At 60.1% G+C, this 27,345-nt stretch overlaps 1 long non-coding RNA gene across 1 annotated transcript; it reads right to left on the bottom strand.

Moving 5' to 3' along the window:
* Positions 1 to 8,840: 8,840 nt before the first annotated feature.
* LOC306670556 lies at positions 8,841 to 12,967 on the bottom strand. Its single transcript, XR_013766452.1, has 3 exons — positions 12,856 to 12,967; positions 12,613 to 12,691; positions 8,841 to 9,577 (listed from the first exon to the last, which is right to left on the bottom strand). It is a non-coding gene; the product is annotated as an uncharacterized lncRNA (long non-coding RNA).
* Positions 12,968 to 27,345: the final 14,378 nt, after the last annotated feature.

Below are 27,345 nucleotides of genomic sequence, written 5' to 3'. Positions count from 1 at the left end.
CTTCTTCCAGGGGCAGTTTCCAACTTCCAGAGGCAGATGACTTTATGGCCTCCATTTCCTCGATTTGACCCGATCCCCTATTTCTACACTAACTACCTGTTCCCAATTCTAGCTTCATTGACGGACAGGTTCTCTCGCTTCTGGGGATCAGCCCTCTCCTGCGGGTAGAAGGCAGAGCCACCACAGAGCAGAAACAGGGAGATGAGCCGCTCCAGCCAGCAGGGGGCAGTGTGGCCTGCGTGCAAAAGAACTGACCGCAGGTCCCTTTAAGCAGGCCAGTGGCCCTGATCCTGTACTGAGGCGTTCCAGTGGCATTTCATTTCCTCTTCTGAGGCCACAGTCCTTGGTGAAGAGGGGTCGGGGTTGAAGAGCACTGAAATCCAGCCTGCTCTCCAGAGGGTGGTCCTCTGCTTCAAGATGAAGGGAGACACGCGCTGGGGTAGGGTGAGAGGAGAGGAGGCTGCTGGAGGAGGACAGAGGCTGCCGACCTCGTGCCGGGCTCGTTAGGGAAGCGCAGGGAGAGAACAGGGCCCGGGTGGGGAGAGCCAGGAACACGGAGAAGGCCTGCTGGGAGCTCCTGCCCTGAAGAGGCTGAGTCATAAATAACGCAACGGTGAATTGCCTGTGAGCCCTGAGGGGGGAGGGGGAGGAGGGGGAGGTGGGGGAGGGGGAGGGGAGGAGGTCGTCTTCGGAGCGGGTCTGCATGGTTGGAGCTGGCCCGTGAGCTGGCCGGTGGGGAGATAAACGGCTCCTGTTTGCTCTGCCAGGAAGGATTTGTGCTGGAACATTCCACCTCTCTCCTAGAACACGGAGCCAGGCCCAGGAGCTTAAAGAAGTGATAGAATTCCTCGTGATCCCCAATTTTACATGCTGTTCTCTCAGACACAGCATCGCCATCCTGTCAATCCCTCTGAGCCGGGGCCTGGGGCTCTGCCTCCCCTGGTGCCCAGCGGCCTCCTCCTGCCTGGGGAGCGCCTTTTGTCCTGGGCGGGTTTCATCCCCTAACTTTCCAGTTGCCTCCACCTTTTAGGGAAATGGCGGACGGGCTGTGGGAGGCTTGCCGGCCACACAGGCCTGTCTCCTGTAGGGCAGTGTGAGATGGCCAGGCTCTTGCACCAAGCTTGCGTTGGACGACGAGACCAGACTGTGCGAGGAGCTTCAGGGTCTTAGTGCGGCTGGAGCTCGGGGCCCCTAGGCCAGAGACAAAGGCCCTCCCATGTGTCTTGTCTCTCCAGCTTTGGAAACGAGGACCAAAATGTGTAATGTGGTGCTGAGGATGGAACCCAGTGCCTCATGCATGCGAGGCAAGTGCTCCACCACTGAGCTCCAGCCCCAGCCCTGGACTCTTCCATCCTTTACAGGCCCAGAGGTCAGAAAATTCCACAGGGCTCCTCCCTGCCTAGGAGCTGGCTGCAGGCTCTTCTGGGCTCCCTCTGAGAAATTTCAAGGACACTGAAGTGGTGTCTGTACCCACATGGCTTAAATGGACAAATATGCACATATTATAAAATGCAGACCCACGTATTCATTAAATACAGGCGTAGGTAGAAATCCCTGGCTCCTCCCAGCCCCTCCCAGGCCCTCCTTAGGTAACATTCAGCTGTCCCTGTGTCTGTCACAAGGTTCCTTCAGCAAATGCAAGCAAGTGAAAAACGGAATTCCCATCACACCCCGGACCCTGCCCTGTGTGAACATGCCCACACTACTATGGTGCTGGCTGGCATTACACAGTCCTTCTATCTGGGATGTGTGGTCCTAAGTACTTCCATGTCTTAACTAATTTCATCTTCATAACTTCTCTATGTAGTGAATAAACTATTGATTCTGATTTACAGATGCACAGAGATCTTAAGTTACCTGCCTGAGGTCACACAGTAAGTAAAGAATCCAGAGCTGCCTGGTGCTCTCTCTCTATATATATTTGCCTCCTCCTCTTCCCTTTCCCTACTCCCTCACTCCTTTCTTTCTTCCTTCCTTTCACTTTTTAAAGCTGAACAGTGTATAATTCTTTAGCCTATAAGTAGCCATGAGGAAGTGTTCCCAGGTGGGCTTTCCCCTGGAATCTGAGGGAACAGCATCAGTTTCTTATTCAGAGATGTAATTTTGGGGGGGCTAAAATAGTCAGTTTGCTGCTTTCTAAAGAGTTTTAACCTGAAACAATATGAAACTTGGAAAATAAAAACAACAGCAAGACATTCAGACAACATCTGTTTAGTATTTGATGCTTCTAACATATTTTTGGTGGAAACTAGAAATTAGTCCCCTGAGCCCAAGAATGCCAATTTCTTGTTGTGTTTCTGGTTGAAAGAACGGAATTGCTCCAGTCAGCAGGTGAGGGAATGTCCGACAAAGCTCAGGGGCCACCGCAGAGTTGCTGGGAGCCGCCTCGGGGAGCAGCCTGCCTCCGGCCTGGCCAGAAGATTCCTTAGCCAGACTTGGACGTGCTCAGGTGCCGAGGCAGAGCTTAATCAGAGGCCCGAAGCCCTGCTCCCAACAAGGGGAGGTGTTCCGGGCCTGGTAAAAGTCGAGACCTAGCCACCGCTAAGGAGGGACCACCACAGGCCCAGGGCGGCAGTGGCCAGCCGACGGTCCCCTGCCAGCGCTGCCTTCCCAGCCCTCCAGGGCAGTGTCTGGTGAGGCCCGTGGAGCCCTGGAGCCTCAGCACCTCGGCAGGAGCCTCAGCCAGGTGGTGGCCTCCCTGCATCTGGCCAGGCCTCTGTGGGCTCAGGTCAGCTGGGGGCTGGAACGAGCCCCTTCCCTGGGACATCCTCCTCCCCAAGACCAGGCCGGCCGCCTCGGTTTCCCTGCCGCACTGCAGGGCTGGCCGCAGGCCCCGGAAGCCCTCACACCGGTGTGGCTCTCGCCAGCCCACGCCCCCGGACCCTCCCGACGGCTCCAGGGACCCCAGCCCCTTGCAGAGCAGGCACCCCGTGATGGAGCCGGGCTCTGTCCTCCCCAGCGCTTCCCGGGCTGCCGTGGAGCCCGCCGGCAAGGAAAGCGTGCGGGACCCCAGGAGCCTGTTGGAGGTTTCCTGTCCCTGTCCCTCGTGTGTCACGTGGCTGAAAACCAGACAGAGCAGTGAGAAAGTAAAGCCACGAAGCCAGCACGGCCACACGAGCTCACCGCGGGGCGAGGCTGCCGGGCTGGGAGTCGCACCCTTGGGATTGCCAGTTCATGGTCCCGGCCTCTTCGGTTTTAAGAAGGATGGTTCCTCTTTTGAGTTACAGTTGTTATAATTTCTCCCTTTTCAACAACAACAAAGAACCTCAGTTCGACCTTTAATTCTTCACTTTGATATCTTCAGAATGCTGACTTCAACCGAAAGTATGAAGATTGACAATGGAGAGTCTGCACCTCGTTTTGTACCATCCTCACTGTCAGCAGCGGCTGGCCTTGCTGGGAAGGGACGGGCCGTCCCCGTGGGAGCTCGTTCTCCTCTTAGCCCACGCTTGAACCAGATGCCAGTGTGACTGTGGCCGTGGAGTGGCGTGCTGGGGCAGCGTCCAGGGCTCGAGCCCGAGATCCGCTCCCTTAGCGAACACAGCACAGAGGCACCCCACTAGGCCGGCGCCAGGAGAAACCCTGTGAATGAAGGTCTGAGAGCGAAATAGTGGGCACTGGCGGGCGTGAGCGGAGGGTCTGCGCGGGGGTCGGGCCAGCAGGCCTCAAGCTCACGGCCATCAGGACAGGACGGCCATCAGGACAGGACGGTGCTCAGCACACCAGGGAGCCCCCGGCCTGCTGTGCTGCCTGGGCCTGGTGGGTGCCCGAGGCAGGGGCTGAGTGCGGGTGCCCCCGGGCGGGCAAGCTCCTTGCACTGGGGGCTTCCAGTCAACCCACCAGTGGCCCCCAGGCCAGGGAGGCCCAGGCCCTGGTTGGAGGGCAGCCTGGGCCGAGGACCGTCTGGCGAGGCTGGCCGTCGTGCACTACGTGGCCACACGGTCTTTCCACTCCCTCTGCCCCACGGTGTCCACGGGGCCTCCCGCAGGGGAGACCAGGAGGTGTGGTCCGCTCCTCACCTTGTGGGAAGGCCGCAGAGATGCAGATCCCCAGGGATGCTTCATGGATGAGGAAGGTCTGCTCCTGTCCTCGGTCCTGCTCTGCCACCCAAACTGCTTTAGAAAACCAGTGAGGAGATTCTATACAAAAGTGGAATTTTCAAATTCCTGCCCAAATTAATGGCCTCTGTGGGTTCCTGAGGAATCCCTTCACACTGCTTGCTGGGTGTCTCTTCTGGGCTGGGGTTTTATTCCCTCCAAGCTGCCCGGGAGCAGGCGAGGGGACTGCTCGTTGGAAAACGGCGGCCAGGGATTGGTGGAGAGGGATCGGAACGGGCCTCCCCTCCTGGCTCCCAGCTGGGACTCTGCCCTGCCAACAACAGCAGCAGAGACATGGCCTCTGAGCAGGCCGTCGCTGAGGGCCACGGGGCTTGGGCTGCTGTTGTGATTCTTATCTCTCCTTCCTCTCTCTTAACTTGGCTGTGCAGCCTGGCCAGGCCTGTAACCAGGCGGGAGGTATAAGGAGCAAAATGAAATGTGTGACACTCTGTGTGCTGTGTGACTTGCGAGAAGTAACTTGAGTGCTCTGTGCTGTGGTGAGGTAATGAGGTGGTGTTGCCCCGAGATAAGTCTGACGTTGCCCCAAGCTGGAGACACGTGCAACTGACCCCGAGTAAGATGACTGCCTTCCCTGACCCAGACCGGCTGCAGGGTCCGATAAAAAGGGTTTAAAAGGCTCGTGTTGAGCCCAGCCCCGTCTCCGTTTTACACCAGCCCGGAGGAGACTCGCTGACTTGCTCGTCGCTTGCGGAACATGCGTCGTCCTGACCGTGACCGAGACGTCCCTGTGGAGGTGACCGTGGAGCTGCCTCGTCTTCCACGACAGCGGAGCTGCCCGAGTGCCTCCCGCCTGAGACGTCCCCGCCCGGCCTGCCTGCGTGACCTCGCCGCCCTCCCTGCCTTCCAACCGTCCTCGCCATCAGGACTCCGGCCGGAGGGAGCTCCCCAGCGAGACCTCCTGAGCCGTCTTCCCGACCCACCTCTGGGAGTCGCTGCCCTTCGACTGGAGACCCGTCACACGGGAGTGGACCCTAGTGGTCGCGGGTCTCAGTAAGGAGCGAGTCTTGCTGATCCGGGGCTTACGGTGACTTAGTGATTAGGTCAGGTGTGAAGTTGGTGTGACTAGAGGGAAGATGACGGCAGTATTGTGCCATCAGCTCAAATAAAAGCCAAGCGGTCTTGGGCCAAATTTATTCTCATTGACTCCTCTTGCCACTCGTGACAAGAGGGAAGGGAAAGGCCACCTGCTCTGATTAATTGGTCCCTGACATTTGTGTCCTTGGGCCCTGACGGAGCTGGGCTATGTCCCGCGCTCCCGTCTTGTGTAGCAAATCGCCACAAACCGTGTGACTTAGAACAACAGGTTTATTCTCCCATGTGCTGGAGGCTGCACAGAGGTCCTTCTGGCCTCCATGACCTAGTGGCTGCTGGTGGCCCTTGGCTAGGGCTGCAAGGCAGGGCCTGCTCTGCCCGTCTCACCTGGTGTCCCCTCTGCATGCCTGTCTGCCCCTCTTCTTTGTGAGGACGCATGTCCATGTCCCCCGAGTGCACTGCAGTCTCATTTTAATTGAACTAATTGCTTCTGCAAAGACCCTTCTGCAACTAGGTCCACATCCTGAGGCTCCAGGGGGAGGACTTTCCGGGACACTCTCCAGTCAGTGTTTACGCCCTGGGGAAGGGCTGGAGACCCTTGGCCTTATGTGGTCCTCTCAGTCGGCTGAGCACCCCTCTGGCTTGGGGACAGCAGTGGAGCCAGGGCCAGAGGGCTTGGGGTGGGCTGGTAGGAGGGCAGCGGCTCCCCCAGGCGCCCACCCTCTGGATGTCTACTGCTTACTTGCTAGTGGGGCTGGGTCCACACAGCAGGCTCCACCAAAGGGTGACCCTCACACACGGGCCACTGCTGGTGGACAAGCACCCAGGCACAGCAGCTGAGCAAGCTGCTGAGAACAGCTTGAAAAGCGAGGAAATGGGTTCTTACACTTTCCTAGCGACCTGTCCACGCCCACCAAGCCCCGTGCCCGATGTCACCTGGAAATGTGACCCATCTGTGTCCTGAGCTTGACTGAGGCAAAATCACAAGCCTGGCGCAAGATGGAGGATTCAGAAATGGGACCTACACATCCTTCATCCTTTCCTGTCCCCAACTGTCCTGACCAGAAAGGAGGCCACCAAATGACGGACATCCCACCCTCATGGTGGTGCAGAGGGTGGTGCCGGGAACTGCGTCACCCGAAGGTGTCCTTTCCTCCGGTGGCCTCGCACTCCACCACAAGCACCACGGTGTGACTTCTCTCCTTCATCTTCCTCATGAGACGGAAGGAGCGGCATTTCCTGGAGACCTTGCAACGTTGCTTTCGGTCCCCTGGAGAAAGCACAGGGCCATGCCAGTCACACTAGGCCTTGGGCATCTCAGGCCCGTTCACAACAGAGAAGCCATGACAGAGGGCGCAGCGCCTCTGCCGGAGGGGTGACTGCCTGGACAGAGCAGGCAGTCCTTTCTCTAAATTGGCAGCACTTCCGCCCTCTCTGCCTTCAGCTATGTACGACCTCTGCTCAGCTGGGGCCAGAAAGCGTGGAAGTGAACTTTTTAAACCAGCTTCCAGAATCCACTGTGCCATTGCCTATGGAAATCCAGGGACAACAGCAAGGGAAGGAACCCTGCTGCCTCCTGCTCACCTCCCAGCCTGGCGTGAATCCAACCAGACACCAACCCCCCTCCAGGCTGCGCCCCGGCCTGCTGACTGCTTTAGTTAATAAAGTTTTATTGGGACACAGCCATGCACGCCCACTCACTCACAGACGGCCCACGGTGGCACTGCAGTGCTACAGCACCCTGCGCAGTCCTGAGCACACCGGGGGAGGTGGGAGGGAGTCTGCTCCGCCTCTGCACTCCCCACTGGGACGGGGCAGAAGGTTGGTGATTTATTAACAGCTGCTCAACAGCCAGGAGTGGGTGGACCATGGAATGGCTGAGCCACGGTGTAGTCACAGCATGGAGCACAGCCCGGTCATGAAGAGGACTCAGCCTGCTGCACACGGCCCCAGGCAGGGGTGAGAGCAGAGCAGCTTTGGGGCCACGGGGTCCCCCTGCCCTGTGCTGCTCCCGCGCCGCCCTGCCCCTTCCTCCCTTCCACTCTTGCTGCCTCTGGAGTTCTGCCACCTGAGCATGGCTCCCTAGATGGAGGCGGCCATTTCTTTCTCTTAAGGCACCATGGAAGGGTTCCAGCAGCAGGGCCTGGGCCGGGCCTGGCGGTTCCCCTCGTGGCCATCCTAAGCTGGCTGTCTGGTGCGCACTCTCTTCCTGTCAGTCACATTTGCAGCGTGGGAGGGTCTCGTCTCTAGAGGTCTGAGAGTCCCTGCTTCGGTCCTCACCAAGCCCCAGATATTGCGTAGGTACGGGTCTGCAGCTGTTTGCACCTGCTGGGTCTCAGGGCCTCCCGGGCACACCTTCCGGAGACCCGGGGGCAGTGCTGGAGTGGCCTGGAGGAGCTGGGGAGGGTTAGGGCTCTGCCCCGGCCACGAGTGTCCCCAGCTTGGGAGTGGGCGGTCACTGCTCACGTGGATGGGCTTTCCCTGAGTTCGGCTCCCTCTTGCTCTCCCGCTCCTGCCCTCCCGCCCTTCTACCTGCCCTGGTGCAAGGAGCACCAAGACCCTTGAGGGTGGGCCACCCGGCTCTCTGAGCTCCAGCCTCCAGAGACTAAGCCACAGAAACCTCTGCTCACTGCAAGTCAGCTAGTCCCCAGTATCCTGTGGAAGAGTCAAAAGGCCTCACGCTGTGCTTCATGAAAACGGGCGTGATACACATTTTATCCGTATTAAGTAGGGAGCGTGAGAGAGGCAGGAAATGTACGGGCTACAGCCATTTGTAGAGCGCATGCCTGACATGACAAGAAACAGCCGCACGGGACACGCCCCACACGGTGTGTGCTGGCCTCTGCAGGGGCGGCATTGTCCTGTGCGCGCTCTGTGTGGGCCTCCAGCGCCACGCTGTGCCCTCGCCCCGTGAGTCAGCCAGGCTGGTGAGGCAGCCATGACTTATCGCTAATCTTCCCAAGAAGCCAGCCCCTCCATGTGTCTCTAAAGCCTGGGGTGGCCCTGACAGGGAGCTCTGCAGAAGGCAGAGGGCCACAGCAGCACGCGGGCCTTCCTCACGGCCAGCGATGACCAGCAGCTCAGGCCACAATGATTACAGGACAAGATGTTTTCCACCATTCAGTTCCAGAGCAGCCTGCAGGGCCGTGGCCCCGGGCTGTGTGGACAGGGTCCCTGCCAGCTCTTCCTCGGGGCTTACGATGTGGCCCAAGCACTAATCCACATCATGGCAAGTGCCTGGGAAGCCCAGCTGGACAGCCGGCATCAACTGGACCTGTGAATCCTAAGCAACCTCAACCTCTTCCTAAAGCTGGGATCAGGATCACCACATTTGACACGTGAAAGCATCAAGGTGTGCTTCGCGCGCTGAGGTCGGGGTACCAACTGCACTTGACCCTCCTCCCTCCCTGGCCAATTCCACAACCCAGAAGGGCTCTTTCTCCCCATCCTTTGCTGCTTTGGTGGCCTTCTCCTGAGCAGCGGTGGCAGGGAAAGGAGGCAGAGATGAGAGGCTGGGCACAGCTGCGGGCTCTGCCCTAGATGGCTAGGACTACAGATCAAAGAACCACCAACCAGAGGCTGGGCACAGCTGCGGGCTCTGCCCTAGATGGCTAAGACTACAGATCAAAGAACCACCAACCAGAGGCTGGGCACGGCTGAAGGCTCTGCCCTAGATGGTTAGGGCTACAGATCAAAGAACCACCAACCAGAGGCTGGGCACAGCAGGTTGGTCCTCTGCAGTCTAGAGGGCAGGAATCCAAGACCAAAGTGACAGAGGCCACAGAGGAGGGCTCCTTGGAGGTCGGGGATCATGCAGTCGGCCTCTCCGCCTTCCCAGGGCCTTGTCCTCTCTGTGCATGACCTCTTCTGTCTTGGACATTGTCGCTGGGGCAGGGCCCACCCTAGTCCTGTATGCCCTCATCCTATCTTGAGCATATCAGCAAAGATGGCATTTCCAATTACCCATCCACAGTATCTGGGATTGACTTGAATACGTCTTGGGGAGACGCAACGCAACCACACATCCCTGAGGGAGGGTAGGGCAGGTGGGGCTGGCGTGGGGGAAGGGTCGGGGTAGAAGGAGGGTGTCCAGCCCAGCAGGGACGCTTGGAGAGCACCAACCCCAACAGCCACCTGCTGTCTTGGGGACGTGAGTTCTCCACTTGAGCCCCAGCCGAGCGTCAGCCCCTGAAGATGAGGCCCCAGGAGGGTCAATACTTACAGTCTGTGGCCTCTCGAGGGAGGAGAGGATGCCCTCTCCTGAGAGCAGGAGGGTGTGGAGGTGGCATCTTCTTAGTGGCAGGGGACAGAGGCATTTGGGAAGAAGAGTCGTAAATGGGTTTCTTTCCAGTTCTGCCTGTGGTGGTCCCAGGAAGAGAGTGGGCCGCAGGGTGTCCTGAGCAGGCCTTGCTGGAGAGTGGATGGGGCTGCCAAGTGCAGAAGTGGCCCCGGGTGGCCACCCTGGGGAACACGATTCCGCCCATCACGAGGGCGAACAAGAGCAATGGCATCGTCACCCCACTGGCCTGCAGGAGGTGCTCATCGGTGGTGGCTAGACGGCGGCCCGGAAGAAGGTGTCGTGGGTAACGCTTCTGAGCTGCGAGGAACCTCAGTGTCTCCTGCTGCAGGTGGCAGGGGGCTCCGAGGTCTGCAGAGGCCCAAAGAGCCCCGGTGGGAGTCCTTGGGCAAAGCAGCTTGACCCCGTGAGGATCCGTCCCAGTGACCCCTGCTGCGGGGGACCGTGGTCCCGCAGGCCTGGCTGACGCACCTCACGTTGATGACATTTGCCGTGGACGTGGGACCACACCAGCGATCGGGAACCCTTTCCGGTTTTCAAGGGCTAAAGTTCATACAATCAAGGGGGGCCCTCTTTGAGACCAAGAATATAAGGTGATTGAGTAGGGATGCGAACGTGAGTTCTCACCGAGAATGGGAATGGATCTCCGGACGAGGAGAGCAGGCTCCTTCCTCGGCTCTTCTGCAGACTGCGCTCTGGCCTCTCCCCAGGGCAACACTGAGCTCCCAGAGGCCCTGGACACTCCGGCGTGCTGAGCCAAGTGGGCCTGCAACTCCACCCCTCGGCTTCCAGGGGAAGGCCTCCTGCCCGCCATGAGTGGGGCTCGGCAGGAAGGGTTGGGGCGGCAGAGGCCTGGGAGCTGGGCCTGGAGGACCAGAGGTGGTGTCCTCAGCCGCTCACCCCACAGACCCCTCCCCCGCAACCACACAGCCCTCCAGCAGCTTAGGGAAATGACACCTCCTCCCACTCAGCTCAGGAATGTACTGGCAGCTCATAAAGTCAGGCAACAGCTTGAAGGCTCCCTGCTCTGAGGGCCCTGGTTCTGTCACTTGTAAGGTGGGAAGTAATCGCTGGAGCCCCGACAACAGGGCAGAGCCCAGGTTAGACGCCCCCAGGACAGCCTGCCTGGCTGGGGCCCACTGGCCTGAGACTCAGGGAGGCAGAGCATCGCAGGGCCAGGGCAGCAGGGCGGCCATGCTGCGAGTCCTCCGCCTCCCCACCGCGCCCCACGCCTTCTCCCCATCCTTCCCTCCTGCCCTGCTGCCGGGGTCCTGGTTGGCTGCTCAGGTAGAGAAGAGAGCGGGCTACTCCCTGCACGCCTGCACTTAAGCTCAGCTCTTCAGAGCACTGATCCACACATCCTCTGGGGTGCTTCCTTCACCCAGTGCCACCCTGCCCATAGGAGAGTATCTGGCACCTGCCAAAGTGCGAGGAGCTGTGCTTGTCCCTGGAGCCCCCCAAGGCCAGAAACCTGCCCCAGGGAGCCCTGGTCTCCTGGGGAAGCAGACAGAGCTGGTTTGATGGGCACACGATGGGGGTCCAAAGGCACCAGAGTTGCCTGGGCAGAGCTGCCTCCCCTTCCTGCTTCTGCTCTTGGCCTGATTCTCAAGCCCTGCGTCCCAGGGGAGCTGCCCCCGCCCCCTCCGCAGCCTGGGAACCTTTCCTGGGAACCTGCAGCTGGAGGGCTCCTGGCCCCAGGCAGGGGTGATGAGCAGCCCTGTGCCAGTCTGCACAGGACTTCCCGAGGCCGCCCAGATCAGGAATGCTCTGCATTTTTCTCATTTCAATAAAGGTACAAAGGGTACTTTTGGAGCCAAGGAAACCGCGAAACCACGCCCTCTGGGGTTGTGCTGGCTGCAGGCTGAAGATGGCTGGGGGCGGGTGGGGGGGCTCTATTTGACAGTTCACCTCTGACTCAGACCTGGAGCATGCCAGCCAGCCCACCCCATCCGCCCTCCAGAACCCCAGTCTGTGACCCCAGTGCAGCAAGCACCTCCACTAAGCCTGTGGCATGGGGGCTCATGGGAAAGAGGGAAGGGATGGAACCCTGGAAAAGGGAGCCTGCCCAGCAGAGGAAAGGGCCAGGTGAGAAGCTGGACCCAGAGGAGACAAGTGGCCCAAAGACCCGTGGGAGTCTGGGCAGAGGACAGAACAGCCACCACGTGCAGGTTCCTTCGGGCATGCTGGCTTGGTGGACACTAGCTCCTGCCCCAGCATACACCTCGGCCTCCCCAGCCTGCGCCCACCCTCTGCCAGGTCCGGCTGTGACAACTGACTTAGGAGGAGTCACTTGGCTTGCCCTGGCCAGGGTGTCCTCAATTTGAAAACCTGCTGGTTGCAGCAGTGACCTCACGGAGAGAGGCAGAGAGTCACTGATTCTGACCAGCTCCCAGGCCTCCGTGAGCACAGGGACGCTCAGGGCGCGACATTGCCCCAGCTGCCCTGGCTGCCTGCGACGTGGCAAGTCTCTCGGCCTCTGGGGTCTCCCCGTCATCACACAGTAACATCTCTCCTCTTCCCTGCCGGGGCGGGGAGGCTTTTGCTCACAGGAGAGAGGCCCCGAGGAGCACAGGGTGTTATTAGAGCAATTGTGCTGGAGGGAGACTTCGGAGGCCCAGTCCCCCCATCTCCCACCCCCACACTCCCTTCCTCTTCCTCTTCTCACTAGCAAGTCGCTCTCACCCTCGCCTCCCAGGCTAAGACCTTCCACTCGGCATCCTGCCTCCGCACCAACGGAACCTCAGACAACCAGGACTGGCAGGGTCCCAGGGGAGCACCGAGTCCAGACCTCAGAAGTGAGGGCTCCTCATCCATTCATCCACCTGTCCATCCTTCCACCTGTCCATCCACCCATCCACCCATCCTTCCACCCACTCATCCACAAATCCATCTACCCCTCCACCTGTCCATCCCTCCACCTCTCCACCCACCCCTCCACCTGTCCACCCCTCCACCTCTGCATCCACCCCTCCACCTCTCCATCCACCCCTCCACCTGTCCACCTCTCCACCTCTCCATCCACCCATCCACCCATCCATCCATCCTTCCACCCACTCATCCACAAATCCATCCACCCCTCCACCTGTCCACCCCTCCACCTCTGCATCCATCCCTCCACCTCTCCATCCACCCATCCACCCATCCTTCCACTCACACACCCAGTACCCGCACTGTCAGGCCTGTTTGGTCCTGGGGAGACCCAGATGAAGAACTTCTTCCCAGCCAGGATGCAGACAGAACTGGCCTGGGAGGACACACAGGGACAATGCCCAGGCTTCTCACAGACCTCTGGGGCCATCTTCAGCCTCATCACTCTGGCCCACACTCCTTGTTTTCCTCCATGAGGGTGGGGGAGTAGGGAGACAGGAGCAGGAAAGGGGCCCCAAAGCCCCTCTCCTGCCCTCTGGCCTCATGGTTCCTGGGCGCTCTCTTCCAGGGAGATCATGGTGCAGAGCCTCATGGGCCCTGGAGAAGAATCTGAAGGTGGGGCAGTTTCCTGAGAGGAGGATGAACTCAGAGGCTGCCCTCTGTTGGTTCTGAGGACGTCCCTTGTCTTTGATACACATCGGGGTTCTGGAAAGTTCCAAGGAACAAGTTGCTTGGGGTGGTCCAGGCCCCACCTGCTTCAGACTCAGCGTGAAAACACGCCCGTTCCTGAGCTGGGCCCTGGAGAACTCCAGTCCAGGTCCAGAACCCGTTCCTGAGCTGGGCCCCTGTGAACTCTAGTCCAGGCCCGGGAGTCTGCACATGAACTGTCCCCATTGCCCCAGGGCTCTGTGGCTGAGAACCCTGGCTCAGCAGCTGGGAGTGAGGGGCATGTCTTCCTGGGAGGTCCCCCCACCTGGTCCTATGACCAGACCCATGCATACAGTCTATGGTGCCGGTCTGGGGAGGGATGAGGGATTTCTTCTCTTGCTCTCACCCTGGACCCAGGCCCAGCTGACCATGGAGGATGATAGAGAAGACAGAACGGCAGAGGGTCAGGGAGACCACCAGGTCTCTTCTGCTTCTTCCTCCCTCAGGACTGGAGCTGGGCTAGGTCAAAATCCAGAACCAGTAGGGCCACCATCAGCCCTGGGCCTCCACTGGGCCTCTGCTAGGCCTCTGCTGGGCTTCTGCTGGGCCTTCACTGGGCCTCTGCTGGGCCTCTGCTGGGCCTCTCTGCTGGGCCTCACTCCTTCTCACGGGCCTCCTTCATTCTCAAGCTGCCTGCCTGGCTCATCACGAAGGAGCCATGGAATGGAGACTTTATTTTATGGGTCTCCTGTGATTTGTTAGTGTGTTTTTGTGGTGCTGGAGATGGAACCCAGGGCCTCCCATGCGGGATGAGCGTCCACCACTGAGCCACACTGCAGCCCTGCCAGATGTTCATCAGCAACCTGCTCAGGACTCCCCTGGTAGCCTTCCTTCCTCCCTCCCTCCTCCCTAGGACACTTTCTCCCAGTGCCTTCAATGTCCGGCTGGCCCTAGACCCTGGGAGAGGCCCACCCTGGAGCCCTGCACTCTGCGGGAGACAGGCTCTCCCAACCAGACAAACCCAACATGGCAGGTGGGGATCAGCGCTTTGAGGAGAATAAAGCGGAGGGGCAGTGCTGGAGAGGAGCACAGTTTTACACTGGTGTCGGGTGAGGTCCCAGCAGAGGCCTCGTGAGCAGCCCTGCAGCAGGAGGCCCGCCACACCCAGCCCGAGGCACTCTGCCTTCCCTGCCGCGGGCCTTGCCCACAGAGTGTGTGGGAAACCAAGGGGACGGTGGGGCTGCAGCGAGGGGCTGAGGGGACAGCAGCAGGGGCTGAGAGTGGAGAGGAGGTGGGGGGTCAAGCCACGCAAAACCTCCTACTGGAAACAGCTCGCCAGGTGGGCTCGGCTGGGGGCTCCTGTGGCCTCCCGCGTCCTTCACATTTGGCTGGCATGCGTGCGGGTGGCCGACTCCCTCCTCTGACCCACGGTCCCCCCGGGGCCTCTCTCCTGCCCTTGGCCTTCCTGTGGGTTCTGTCTGCGACACTCTCTCATCCAGCCTTACGCGGCGGCCTGGAGCTCCCAGAGAGCAAAGGTGAGGCCGTTGGTCTCCTCCATGCCTGGGCCCATAGCAGCCCAACGCCACCTCTGCCACATCCTTAGGTAAAATGAGTCACGGGACCCCAGGGGTAGGAGGTGGGGACCTTGCAAGGGCCTGGGTGCTGGGAGGTGCTGATCACGGGGACCTCAGAGGCAACCCATGACCTCATGGGAGGCAGATCCCAGAGGCAGCAAGCAGCAGCAGCCCCTGCCCAGGGACTTGGCAGGAAGGCAGCCCATCAGGCCCCCGGACCCCCGATCGGACCGCTGAGTGGGGCATGGGAGGCCCCGGAATGCCGGCTGACTCTCCCAAGGGTTCCTCTGCTGATGACCGCTGGGCAGGGGCTGTGGGCTCAGTGGCTGTTGGGAGGACTTGCTTCTGGTCTGGAAGCTGGTGCAGTAGTAGCCCGAGGCAGAGGCGAAGCCCTGTGGGAGCGCGTGGGAGCGCAAGGGTACGCAGGACAAGGGGACAGTGACACATGACAGCTCCCTGGCCCTGGGAGTGTGCCAGGAGCCCAGGTCCAGCTGGGACAGGGGTGTGGGTGCGGGAGGTGGAGGGTCCCAGGCAGGATCATACTGGTGAAGGCCAAGGAACCACAGCGTCAGAAGGCCAGGCCAGCCGGAGGAGGACTGGCCCATGAAGTGGGCGCTGGCTTCAGCCATGCAGCCTGGGGGCTCCCCAGCCCTGCTCCCTCTCGAGCCTCCACCTGAACAAGGCCAAGGTGGCGTTCTCACGTGATCACGAGGAAGGTGGGACTGGAGGTGATGCTGCTCACCAGGGGTGCGGCGTGGCTCAGGGAAACGTGGGCTCCTGGAGGCGGGTTCCTTCTGGGGGCAGATGTGTTTTGGAGTCAGTGTGCAAAGTTCCGAGACCGGATGGGTTTGCTGGGGAGCTGTGTGGCTGTGAGGAGGGAGGCTGCGGGGAACAGGGAGCCACGCAGCTCGGGGAGGCCTGGGGAGGTGTGGGTAGGGGGCACGCTCTGGCCAGGGTGAAAGGCTCCTGAAGGGAGTGTGACTGGTGTAAAGCGACCATCTGCCGATGGCTCCCCAGGTCAGGGGTAAGCCACCCCAGAGAAGGGCGTGGAGCCAGACACGCTGGACCCAGGCTGCAGACCACCCCATCAGAGGACGCTGGAAAGTGTCCCCTGGAGACAGATACACTCACACTGCCATCAGAGAGCATGGCATCGCTCCGTCTTCTACAAGCCCTCAAGAACTTTGGCAGAGCAGTCAAATGCCAGTCAATAGAAAACCAAAGCACAGGGGACTTCGAGACGAGGGGCTGCTTCTCTGGGGATCCCCTGGCCTCGTGGGATGCTAGGACTTGGGGCAAACAGAGCAAGACACAGTTTTCATGAAATCTGTTTTCAGCTGAGGTAATAAAGACAGGGAAGGGCACTGTGTTAGGGAAGTCCTCCAAGGGAAGAGAACCCGGCTGGGCTCCCCAGGGAGCCAGGGACTCCTGTCAGCTCCCCCCAGTGCACCACGGGAAGCCCCATGAGGAACAGTGACCCCAGTGACTCACATGGGCCCAGCTGCTGGGAGGCTGGGGTGGGCATCGGCAGGAACAGCATCCCTGCCTCGCTGCCTCCGTGGGAAGCTCCCACACCCTCAGGAGTCCCAGGACCGCGAGGAGGGCAGTGTGTGGCTCATGGTGACCATGTTAGTCCCTCCTTTTCTTTGCTATAAACACAGCCCGAGGACCTAACAGGACGTGGGCACTAGCTCAGTAAGAAACTCTGACGTCGTCACTTGGGGGCCAGCCTCCCCAGCTGTGAGAACCTCAGCCGCTTTACCACCACAGAGACTTTCCAGCCAGTTCCTCGCAGGATCTGCTGAGGGGTTGTCACAGGTGCGGCCCCTGCTCTGAGCTCTGGGAGACTCAGGTCCCTCAAAGTTCGCCAACCTCTCGCAGCCTGGGGTTCACCCAGGTGCAAAGCAAAGGGGCCACTGAAGTTACTCTAAGGGACCAGACTTTCAGGAAGGGACAGAGGGGTCAGAGTTGTCCCATCAAAGGCCAAGGGTCTAGGGCTCCCCGGACAGTCCCACAGGAGTTCAGCCTGCAAGCCGTGTTCTCCAAACCCAGGCAGTTCGAGGGTCCGCCGAGCCCCAGGAGCGGCAGGACCAGGAGTGGGGGAGGGCAAGCTTAGGACGGGTGGGGAAGTGACTTTGGTGGCCAGGGCAGAGGCTAGAGACTGTCCGCGTGAGGGCCCGGTGCTAGGAGGGCAGCCCAGTGGCAGAAAAGGCCACCTGCATCTTCATTTTGGGTCAACACCAGAATGTTAAGGGTTGCGTTTTAACTTCTGGTCCTCCTCAGGACTCACAGGTCCTCTAAGAATCCAGCCATTATGTCTGTACAGCCAGGAACTTCTAAAGTCACTTTTGGGGCTTTAGTTGGATTACTGTTTGAACGAATGGATTTGAAGTACCGAAAACCCTAATGGACTCAGTTGCATTTACAAACCTACTCACTCAGACTCCTTCCAACGCAGAAAGCCGCCTCGCAAGCTGATCATCATCCTTTAAAATGACTTCGAACGGCTCCAAGAAGCAGACGCACCTTGCATGTTGTCACGCCACTCAATCTAACAAATGAGCCCTGACGCAGGTGAGTGTCAAGCGTCCTGGACCGTCCCGATCCCGGGCACAGGCAGGAAAGCGCCCTGCCCCTTTCCACCTGAAATCAGAGTCTCAGCACGATGACTCATTGCCACGAGACCGACTGCAGGGCTGATCTGGGGTACCGCCAGGGCCAAGTCCCTCCAGACTTCAGACCTCCCAATGCCCAGTATGCCCCGTGTTTTCATCCTGGACCTGGCCCCCCAGTGCTAACGTGGTGGTCAGATTTGCTCTGTGGTTGTTATTTAGTTCTGGGTCTCCCTGTGTTACAACACTCTGGCAGCTCAAAGCAAAACTGCCTTCCCAGGTAGACGGGGCTCCTCTCTGGGGGCTGGCGCTGTCTATCAGCCAGACGCTCCTGAGAGGGGATCCGTTCTGATTCCCTGACATGCAGGCAGCCCTGCCGAGTCCTTTTCCAGGGTCCCAAGGCAACCAGTGGCGGGGAGCTGTGGACGCCAGGTCCCCATAGGTTCCTCTCAGCCCGGTTGGGTCCACACAGAGCACCCCCGCTCCCCATGACTAAGGTCTGGCTGTGTCTGCAACACTCCCCGCTCTCCAGCGCCTTCGTGGACCACGAGATGGGGGCCAAAAGTGGAGGAAGCCAAAGCCAGGGTCACCACTGCTGAGAGTAGGTGACAGCTGGCTTCCTTCCTTCCCTCCGCAGGGCCTCGTGTGGGTGCTAATGGGTCCCCTCTCGGCCCAGGTGCGCCCTCGTAGCTCTGTCTGGCTTCACACCTATGACACCGAGGTCAGCAACAGCAGGCGTCCCCAGCGGGGAGCCCAGTGGTCAGCACCGCTGTGCAGTGGGGGAGCCGTCGGGGAGGGGTCCTAGTGGGAACACAGGAAGGGAGAGAGAGGCAGAAGGAAGCCCCAGTGCCGGGCTCACCGTCCCCAAGGTAGAAGCGGGGCTCCACATCACGTGGGAGACCACGCCTGCCTGCGGCAGCCGACAACACAGGCCACGTTTCCCTCTCGCACCGGGCTCTGCAAACTCGCTGCCATCCTGCCCCGCACCCCTGCCACCTGCTCCCAGACACGGTCCTGCGAGGCAGAGACTTGAGGAAAGAGCGGGAGCAGCTGGAGGAGGCAGCAGAGGAACAGCCACGCCGGTAGAGGAAGAGACAGGCAAGAGACCATGTCCCTCTGCCCCACCTCCTCCCCTGCAAGTCACAGCAAGGCAGGCTGCTGCATCCTGCCCTGCCAGAAGCAAGGAGAGCAGAGGTCCTCTGACAGTCCTGGTGGATGGTCACACTCCCTAAGACCACCGGACGAGTGGAGGTCACTCATGTTGGTCTCCTGATGCTTCACCACCAAGTCAAGCTTATCTTCTTCCCTCTCTGAATTCCGTCCGATTTGCAACCAAGGAATGGAGGCAGAGGGAAGACGAGGGGTCCGGAGCCCGAGGTGTGACTGTGTCCAAGAGGACCCTGGGCCAGAGCCTGGGCAGGCTCTCCCTGCAGATGCTGGACATCCTCCCTCTCCCCCAGGGGGAGTTTCCTCCTGGTGCTGCCCCTGCGTGTCTCATTTCCTCCACACGGTCACTGAGCATCGCCCCCAGCAACCCAAATTTGAAAAGCAGGGATTGGGAATATCAGATTAATTTCTAAAAGAGTGATTCTGAAAGCAAAGAGCAATGGATTTCTGGGACGCCCTCTGGTTACTTCCTAACAGACCTTCATTTAAAAATGGCTAAAGCCTTCACATCAAATCTGATCTTAGACCTGGGGTGCTCCCCCTAATTTACAGATGAAGAAAGAGAGGACAGACCAGGGAGGTGTGGTACCTTGCCCAGGGTCACACAGCCAGCAGCAGAGTGGGGTCTAGAATCCAGTTCTGCAAGGTGTCAGGCCAGGGTAGAAAACAGCCTGACTCAAGCCAGAGTCAGCAGGCTGGAGAGTGAAGGGCTGGACCAGACCTCTCAGGTCCACCTAGGGCTGCAGGGAGTCCCTGCAGGCGGTTCTGGGGCGTCTTCCAGTCAGTGGGGGAGCCGCCCAGGGGTAAAGACGGGCAGGAGCGGGTTAGGCAGAGGCAGGCACTGCACTGTTAGGACCTCAGCGTGCCGTCTGGCGGGTGGGGGTGCTTTCTCGTTGGCAGCTGGGATTGAACCCAGGGCCTCGTGCAGGTGGGTCGAGCTCTAAGTTCGAGCCACACCCATGTCCCCCTTCGTTGTTATTTGGGGAGACTGGCGTTTTTTAACCTAAAAGCATGTTTAATGGTCTCACTGAGCTGCAGCTACGCACCCTGCCATGCACCCTTGAGGTGGACGGCCCATGCTTTAGGGTCCGCAGTTATGCAGCCGCCCAGCCAATTCCAGAATGTCACCATCACCCTCAGCTAGCGCTGGGGCCTGCCGCCCCCTCTCCACAGCCCTGGCCATTGCTGATCAGGCTACTGCCTGTGTGTAGCCTATTCTGACATCACATGTGTGGTCCTCTGGGACAGGCCTGAAGTTCTCAGGGTCCGTCCTGTGGACCAGCAGCATGGATCTGTGCTTTGCTCCTTTTATGACTGACACGGTGCTGCATGCTGCTCTGTCGCACGGCTATGACACACGGGCAGCTGCTCCCTTTCTCTCGAGCCCCAGCAGAATGCCCCAGGAGGCTTCCCTGGTGCCACCTCTGGATGGCGTCCAGCTCTCTGCTGCCTCGGAATGACCTTGCTCTGAGCCCCGGGGGCCTTCCCTGGACTCCCCTGAGGGGTCTTGCCTGACATCCTTCACTAGTCCCCAGGAATCGGCCACAGAATTGCTAGTTCCCAGCCTGCACCTCTGCTGCACCCCCTGACCTCTCTGCTCATGAGTAGCAGCCTCCGCCTCACGTGGTTTGGTCAGAGCGTACCCCAGGGCACAGCAGGCCACCTCCAAGCCCGTGTCTGTGACAGTGGCAAAGGGCAGGCTGCACACACCAGTCCTTTACCTTGGAGGGAGCATCGGGCACCTCCGGAGTACTCTAAAACCTGCCTACTTGGTAGGCCCTGGTTCCCTGTCTGGTGAGGACTCACTTTCTGCTTCAAAGATGGCGACTTCTAGCTACATTGTCACAGGAGGAAGGGACAAGCAGAACCCAGCCCCCTTTACAAGGCACTATTCCATCCATGAGGGCGGGGCCTCGGGACTTCACTTCTTCCAAAAGGCCCCCATGTGTCCTCCACATTGGGGGCTAGATCTGGGCACACGGATGTGGGAGGGGCACATTCCCAGAGGGCACAGCCGGCGGAGGGGGGAGGCAAGCTTTCTACGGAACAGCAAACAGGCTCTTTAGGAAAGATGACGGGTCAGGAGAGCCCGCGGGGCTCAGAAAGCCTGTGATCGTGTTTGCTCACGTGCATGTGAGCGGGTGGTATGGTCTTTCCACCTTCTTCATGGCCAAGAAGCCGCCCTGAGAGGGAGTCTGCAGCCTCTCTCCTGGTAGTACAGGAGGTGCAGGAGGCAGGCCTGGGCGGAGGTCCCACCCTGTTCGCAGGGGAGCCCGGTGCCTGGTCCTGGGTTCTGCCTGCAAGGTGAGGTTGTTTAGGTCCGGCCGGCGTGCTCGGCTCTCACGTTTGCTCTGGGTCAGTCTCTTCCTCCCGCTGCCGTCTCTGCCTTCCTGGCAATGTGGCGGCCATGGGCATCCCTTCCACTAAAACACTGGAGGGGGGACCCAGCTCAGCACAGCTCTCTGTTCCAGTCACATTGGCCCCAACCCAGAAAAGGAGAGAGGAAGCAGAGACTGGTGATGCCTCCAGGTCTGGCCTTGTGCACTGTGGATGCAAGGTGGGGCGTCACGCCAAATGCAGACATGCAAGGCTTCTGCAAACCCCACCTGTCCCCAGAGAGCCACCTGCCCTTGTGGAGCGTCCCAGACATCACCCCGAAGGTCTCAGTCAAGAGCTCGGGAGACCTGGGCTCCCTGTGGTCAATGGTGACCTGAAGGTGTTGCAGGATGCCCTCTGCAGTGACTGTGGAACCGAGCTGGGCTTGCCCAGCTGCTGACCTCACCTGTCAGTTGCAGCATCTGCTCCCACTGGCTCTGGAGACCTGCTTCCTAGCCAGGTCCAGCAAAATGAGTCCCCAGGTTTAAGGACCCTATGCTCAGAGAGGGCACAACAAAAGAAGGTGGGCTACCAGCAGCAGGAGCCGAGGAAATCTGGACCGGGGGACCACGCTGGGCTGTGCCTGGCAGCCGACAGCCGTCCCTGACCTCTTTCAGCCATTCCAAAGATATTTACAGAGCACCTCGCCACACCTGGCACTGAGCAGAGCTCCAGGGGTCTGGAAATCACCTGCAGCTCACGTCTGCTGCCAGGACGTGGACACGGCCTGGGGACAACAGTGCATGAGTGCACACAGCGAGGACAGGCACCAGGCGTCCAGGAGGGAGAGAGGCAGGGACAGAGGGCACCACTGCTGGGAGGACACTGGGACCTTCCGATCCAGTGGTCAGGAGGGCCACAGAGGACAGTGGACGAGAGAGGCAGGTGAGACGCAGCCAGGTGAGAAGGCTGGAGACTGCCAGTCCCCGCGGCCCCTCCGCTCTGCGGGACGGTCCTGCCCTGGCTGGAGCTGGCGCTGGAGGACTAATGGTGAGTTCCCACGTGCTCACGCATCCCAGGTGCTCACAGGTGTCTCCACCCATGGGAGAGGCGCTGCTGCATCAGGAGACTCGCTGGAAAACGAGCAGGTCCTGGGGGTCCCCCTACTCCTCCCGGTTAGGGCCTTGTGAGGCAGGAGTCCTCCAGGAGGCCCAGCCTCCACTGGGGGTTGGAGATCTGGAGCCAGGACACCAAGACAGGCAGGGTGTCCACACCCAGAGCACCAGTGGGCCTCCTGCAGGAGTTCAGCTGGTTCCCGAAGTGAGCTGCAGCCAGCTTCTCCCCGCCCTGGCCTCCCTGCCTGTGCGGCCGGCTCTACTCCTGCAAGGGACACAAGAGGCTGGGTCTGAGGATGAGTCTCTAAGGCAGTGTGGGGGGGCCACCTCTGGGGCCCGGGTCAACGCCGGGAGGCACGCCTGTGCCAAGGCCCGCCTGTCTTTCCTGAAGTCTGAGGAGGACGCCGCAAGGTGCGTAGGAAGCTCCACAGTGCAGACTCCTCCAGAGATGGCGTCCAGCAGGTGCGCGGCCATGTCTCCAGGAGCTTGGCTGGCACCCACCAGCTAATGAATTTCCTGGCACCAGATCAGTCAATAAAATGCAACAGCTTCTCTCCAGAATTCCCTGGCCTCCCAGGGGGGACATCCCATGCCAAGCTGCTGCGGGAAAGCAGCCCCAGAGACGACAGATCAGGCCGCCACAGGGGTCCCCTGTCCCAAAGGACCTGGGGGGCATCTCTGGGAAGGAGCCCTCCCTCCAGGGCTGGATGTGGGAGTCAGAGGGAGGTGCCTTCTAGCTGCCCCCTGCCCTGGCCCCTGCGTGGGCAGGGCCCTGTGGACTCCTGCCAGCCCCCAACAGAGAGGATCTGATAAAAGGGTAATAGCAGCTCTGGGCCTCCTCAGGGAGCTCCACCATGACCTCAGCCCCCAAGACCTGTGAGCCAAGCAAACAGGGGCGGCCCCCTGAGGAGGCTGAGACCTGGGCCTGGAGACTCCAGGAGCCAGCCCACCTGGGACCGAGGGCTCACTGACAGGCACTCACTAGGTTCCTTCCACGGGAACGTGCTTCGCCTGGGGACAGACACCAGACCAGGGAGCTTGGGGTGGGCCTGGTTTCCAAGAGGGGAACTTTGGGCCTTTTCCTGTAAAGCATGGTGCTCAACGAGCCTGTCTGACCTGATCTGCACAGAGATCAGCACAGGGTCACAGCCCTGGAGGAGGGGAAGCAGGCATGGAGGGAGGGCAGCCCCCATCGGGGTCAGACGCAGGTTGTGCGCAGGTTGGCATCTTTGCAAAAGGGGGTCTCCTGACCTTCTTTGGTGCTGGGGGTCCTGTTCAGATTAAGGTTTTAAAATAACATCTTTAGATTCTGAAGGAAAGCTGCAGTGTGAAATCAAGTTATCAGAATTTAAAAAGCGAAGTTGGGTGCGGTAGTACCTGGGCCTCTTCCTGAGACAGGCACGCCACCTACCGCAGGCTCACCTCTGCACTGAGCGAACACTGCTGTTCCAGAGGGCAGCAGCTCCCAACCGGCGAGGTCGGGGCATCTGGGCCTTCGACTGGGGACAGAATCACTCACTGACCGTTAACACCGTCATGGTGTGCACATTCCAGGGAAGGAGATTCCAAACTGCATTGCAGGTTAAAAGAATGACCCCAGCTGCTCGGGAGGCAGAGGCAGAAGGATCTCAACTTCAAGGCCACACTGGGCAACCCAGAAAGGCTCAAAATAAAGAATAGACAGGGCTGGGGACATAGCTCAGAGGTATATCATCCCTGAGTTCAACCCTCTGTGCTGAAAAAAAAATACATCTATATATGTATACACATGTTCATGATATATATATATATATATATATATATATTAGGAGAAAATATATAAACTTTATGTTCATGTATAAAAATATGATTTATATATATTTGTAATATACATTACATAAAATACATATATAATGCTGTTTCTCCTTGTCTTCTCGTGTGAAGACCATTTACAGGGAACAGCTGTGTGCAGGTTGGGACTGGAGGTTGCCCAAAACCTGGAACCTGGGCGTCGGCTGCGGGTGGGAGGCCCTGACAGAAGGCAGGAAGGCCTGGCGTGGTGCCTGAACGGAGGGGCCTTCTGAGACCATTCAGGGCACTCCCCGTTCCCCCTGTGTCCCAGCGAGGAACCCAAGACCCAGACTCACAGAGTGACCAGTAGGGGACAGAATTGCAACTTGAACCTGGGCTTCAACCCCAGCTGAGCCCTCTGGGGCAGGTCCCTGCAGGAGCGTTCCGTTCTGGGGCACCCGGTGGGAGGGGCTCTGCCAGCAGGAACCCCTCCTCAGCAGGGCCGCAGCTCTCACCGTGCCCAGCAGGATGGGGCAGACAGGGAAGCTGGGGGCCCAGGCTCCGTCCACCAGGGCCTGGTGTTCCGCTTTTAGAAGCGCATTCTCCACAGGACACACGCGTCCTCGGTTAGACCCGCACAGAGCCTGCCAAACGGGCCCTCCTCGAGGGGAAGTGCCCAGTCAGGGGTGGCCAGAGGCTGCCTCTCCTCTGGCTGCCAGTTGGGCAGCCCCACCCATCCCAGTCCCAAGACCTACACCTGCAGCCTGGAGTCTCTATCCTGTCTCCCTGCATCCCCCACCCTGCCTGATGCTGCCTATAGCACCTACAGCCCCCAAACTGGCACTTTGGGGGTTCCGAACATAGGGCAAGAGGGCAGCAGTGAGCACAGGATCTCTGAGCTCCCTCAGCAGTCCCCACCCTGCCCCTGCCTTTTACTTCTGCTGGTCTCCCAGCCTCCAGTCGCCAGCCTCCAGCCTCCAGGCCACAGGATCCCCAGCCCGGCCCTTAGCTTGGGGCCCAGTGGTCTGAAAGTCAAGCCTGTCCTGTCTTGCTGGGAACAGGGACAACAACACAAGGAAAGGGTGGGGGTGGATGGCCTCATGCTGCCAAGCACCCCTGGGGTCGGCTGAGCCCTGTGGACAGCTGGCCACACTGCTGCAGGCAGCCAGGAACTGGTCAGGAGCTGGTGCCAGCAAGCACCCCAGGCCTCACCTCTGGCCTGATCCTGCTGGGCCAGAGAGTTTCCAGCTCCATGGTTCTGCCCAGCCTCGGCCCTGACTCCTGGGCCTTCAGGGAATGCTTCCGTCTGGTCCTCCGTGCCTGTGTCCTGGTGTCCTCTTGTGAGGACAGTCATGTTGGACTAGGCCCACCGATGACCTCATTCCACCTTCGTCACCTCTGTAAAGACCCTGTCTCCACCTGGAGTCACGAGCTGAGGCCCTGGGTGAGCCCCGCTGAGAACGGGGGGACCTGGGGGACTCCAGATGCCACTGACACAGGACTCTGCACGGCCTTCAGGGTGGAGGCGAGCCTGCTTCCCCAGAAGCCCTCCTAGCATGCAGTCAGCAGGGAGAGGCCTCGCTGCCAGGGTCGGCCAGCATCTGTCAAGGCCCAGTGGGTGCAGAAACTGTGGGCCGGCTGCTGAGCACCTGGAGAGGCTGTGAGGACACACAGCCTCACTCCCCTGTTCCAGATTCGGCCCTCTCTCCTTAGCCTCCAGGTATTTCTTAAGCACATACTGTGTGCAGGGCCTAAGTGGTGCAGGATCTTGGCTTCCGTGCCACGAGTAGACCCGGTGTCCATTCTGGGTTCTCCTTACCCACGCGCTCTATCTTGCCCCTAGCCTCTAGACCAGGTTGTACCTTACCCCATCAGAACCCTGTCTCTGGTCAGTGTGTGGTGCATGTCCGCCTGACTTCTGTTGACTGGTAGTCAGAGCACAAGGCGAGGGACTGCCCAGCACCAAGAAGAGGCAGCCAGGTGGGGCATCTCCCAGGTGAGAGGAACGGAGGAAGGATGAGACAGCAGGGATAGTGGGCGGCAGCCTGTCCTCCCTTGGTGCTGGTGGCCAGGCCCAGTGGCATCAGAGCTGGACATGGTTGGAGCCAACTGCCCCTTGGGTGTGGGGCTCTGGCACTGCTGCTCCTCAAAGCACCACCAGCCAGCGACAGAGCCCAGAGCGTCTGTTCTACCCGGGTCTTGGGGTCTCCCACGTGCCTGGTGAGATTACGGCTGTCCTGTCCCTTCCCATGAGGGGGGGACTGAGGCTCCAAGCGCGAGCTAGGGAAGCGCTCGGCACCCTGCCATTCTCGGGACGCCGTGACAAAGCGCCCACCCCACCTGCCCCCGCCTAGAGGCCACCCACCGCTCCCCGCCGGGAGTAAGGGGTGGAGGAGCCCGGGTCTGTCTACGCCCCTCGTTGGGACCTTCCTCGGACGCCATGGTTACGACTGACTGAGCATTGCGGCTCTGTGTCCTTCACACGACCTCATGGACACGGGAGCAGGCTAGACTCGGAGCTGTCCAGTTGCCAAGCAGAGCACCACTCCTGTCGCAGGCTGGAGCCCGTGTCCTCCGCCATGACACCACCTGCGCTGCTCAGACGGGGTCTCCGTCACTGGCTGGAGAAGCCACAGGAGCCTCACCACCTCCTGCCCTGACTGGCCAGGAAGTTGAAGGATGTGAGATGGTACCCTGTGGCAGAGGGCAGCCACGGGCTCAGCCAGCCACTCTCCCCCCGAGCTGGCGAGCCTGTGAGGACCTCCCGCCTTGCTGGTGGAGGACCCCAGCCTTGCTGGTGGAGGACTCTGGCCTTGCTGGTGGAGGAACCCGGCCTTGTGGGCAGGGTGGCCCAGTCCCTTCAGGAGGGACGTGGGACTTCCTCAGGTCAGGACCAGGGAGAGGAGGGAGGCACTGAGAGGCAGGGCGGCCACCCTGCTGAGGGGCCGGGAACTCTGGCCGCTGGCTGGAGGTGGGGCTAGAGTGGTTCTCCTCCTTGTCTTTCCTTCCGCTTCTTTTTTGATGGAGTCACAGATGGAAACGGGCCTTCAACTGGGCAGATCCCGGAAGGTTTCGTTCCTGTGCTGTTTTTGTGAAACAGTTTTTTAAAAGCATCGATCTCGGGGTGAAGGTCTGGCCTGAATGTCTTTACGGGACAGCTGCAGTGAGGTTTCAAGGTGCAGGGCCACCTGCTGCGGTGACACACGGGGCCTCGGCCTGGCCACAGGCAATGCGCCTGGCCCGGGAGAAGCCAGGACGGAGCTTCTGGTGAAGCTCTGCCCTGACTCAGCATGTGCTACGCCCCCACCTGCTTCTCAGGACCCCTTTCCACTGGGGACCACCCCCAAGCAGGGTGACAAGAAGGCCAGCCAAGCGCAGGGGCATCCAGGAGCCAAGGCGGAAGTGTGCTGCGTGCCCACAGAGCAGCAGCAAGGTCCAGCCTGATGCAGGCCAGGCGGCCAGGACCAGGCGAGGAGCCAGGCCCACGGGGGCAGCCACGCTGTCTGCAGGCCCCTCCTCAGGACTGTGACGGGCCTGTAATTAGGTTTATTGTAATGAGAGCTCGGGTTTATAGAGCCCCTCTCCAAGATACGCTTAGTTCTCGTGCCAAGCCTTCTGAGGTTCAGAGGGGACACTGGGGAGGGTTAATTGGAGAGGAAACTGAGGCAGTCAGGTTAACAGATTTGCCCAGGGCATGAAGGGGTTCAAGCTGCAAAATGGGACTCAGATTCAGGGCGCTGTCCTGATGCCGGTCCCTGGCACAGTGGCAGTGTGTACTGAGGCTCCTGAAGTGGGACCAGGAACCGGAGGCCGAGGAGGAGGCTGATG

Source organism: Sciurus vulgaris (assembly GCF_902686455.1).
Source record: "Sciurus vulgaris genome assembly, chromosome: 10".
Taxonomy (NCBI): domain Eukaryota; kingdom Metazoa; phylum Chordata; class Mammalia; order Rodentia; family Sciuridae; genus Sciurus; species Sciurus vulgaris.
Note: the sequence above shows the minus strand (reverse complement) of the source record. Positions and strands in the feature narration are given on the sequence as shown.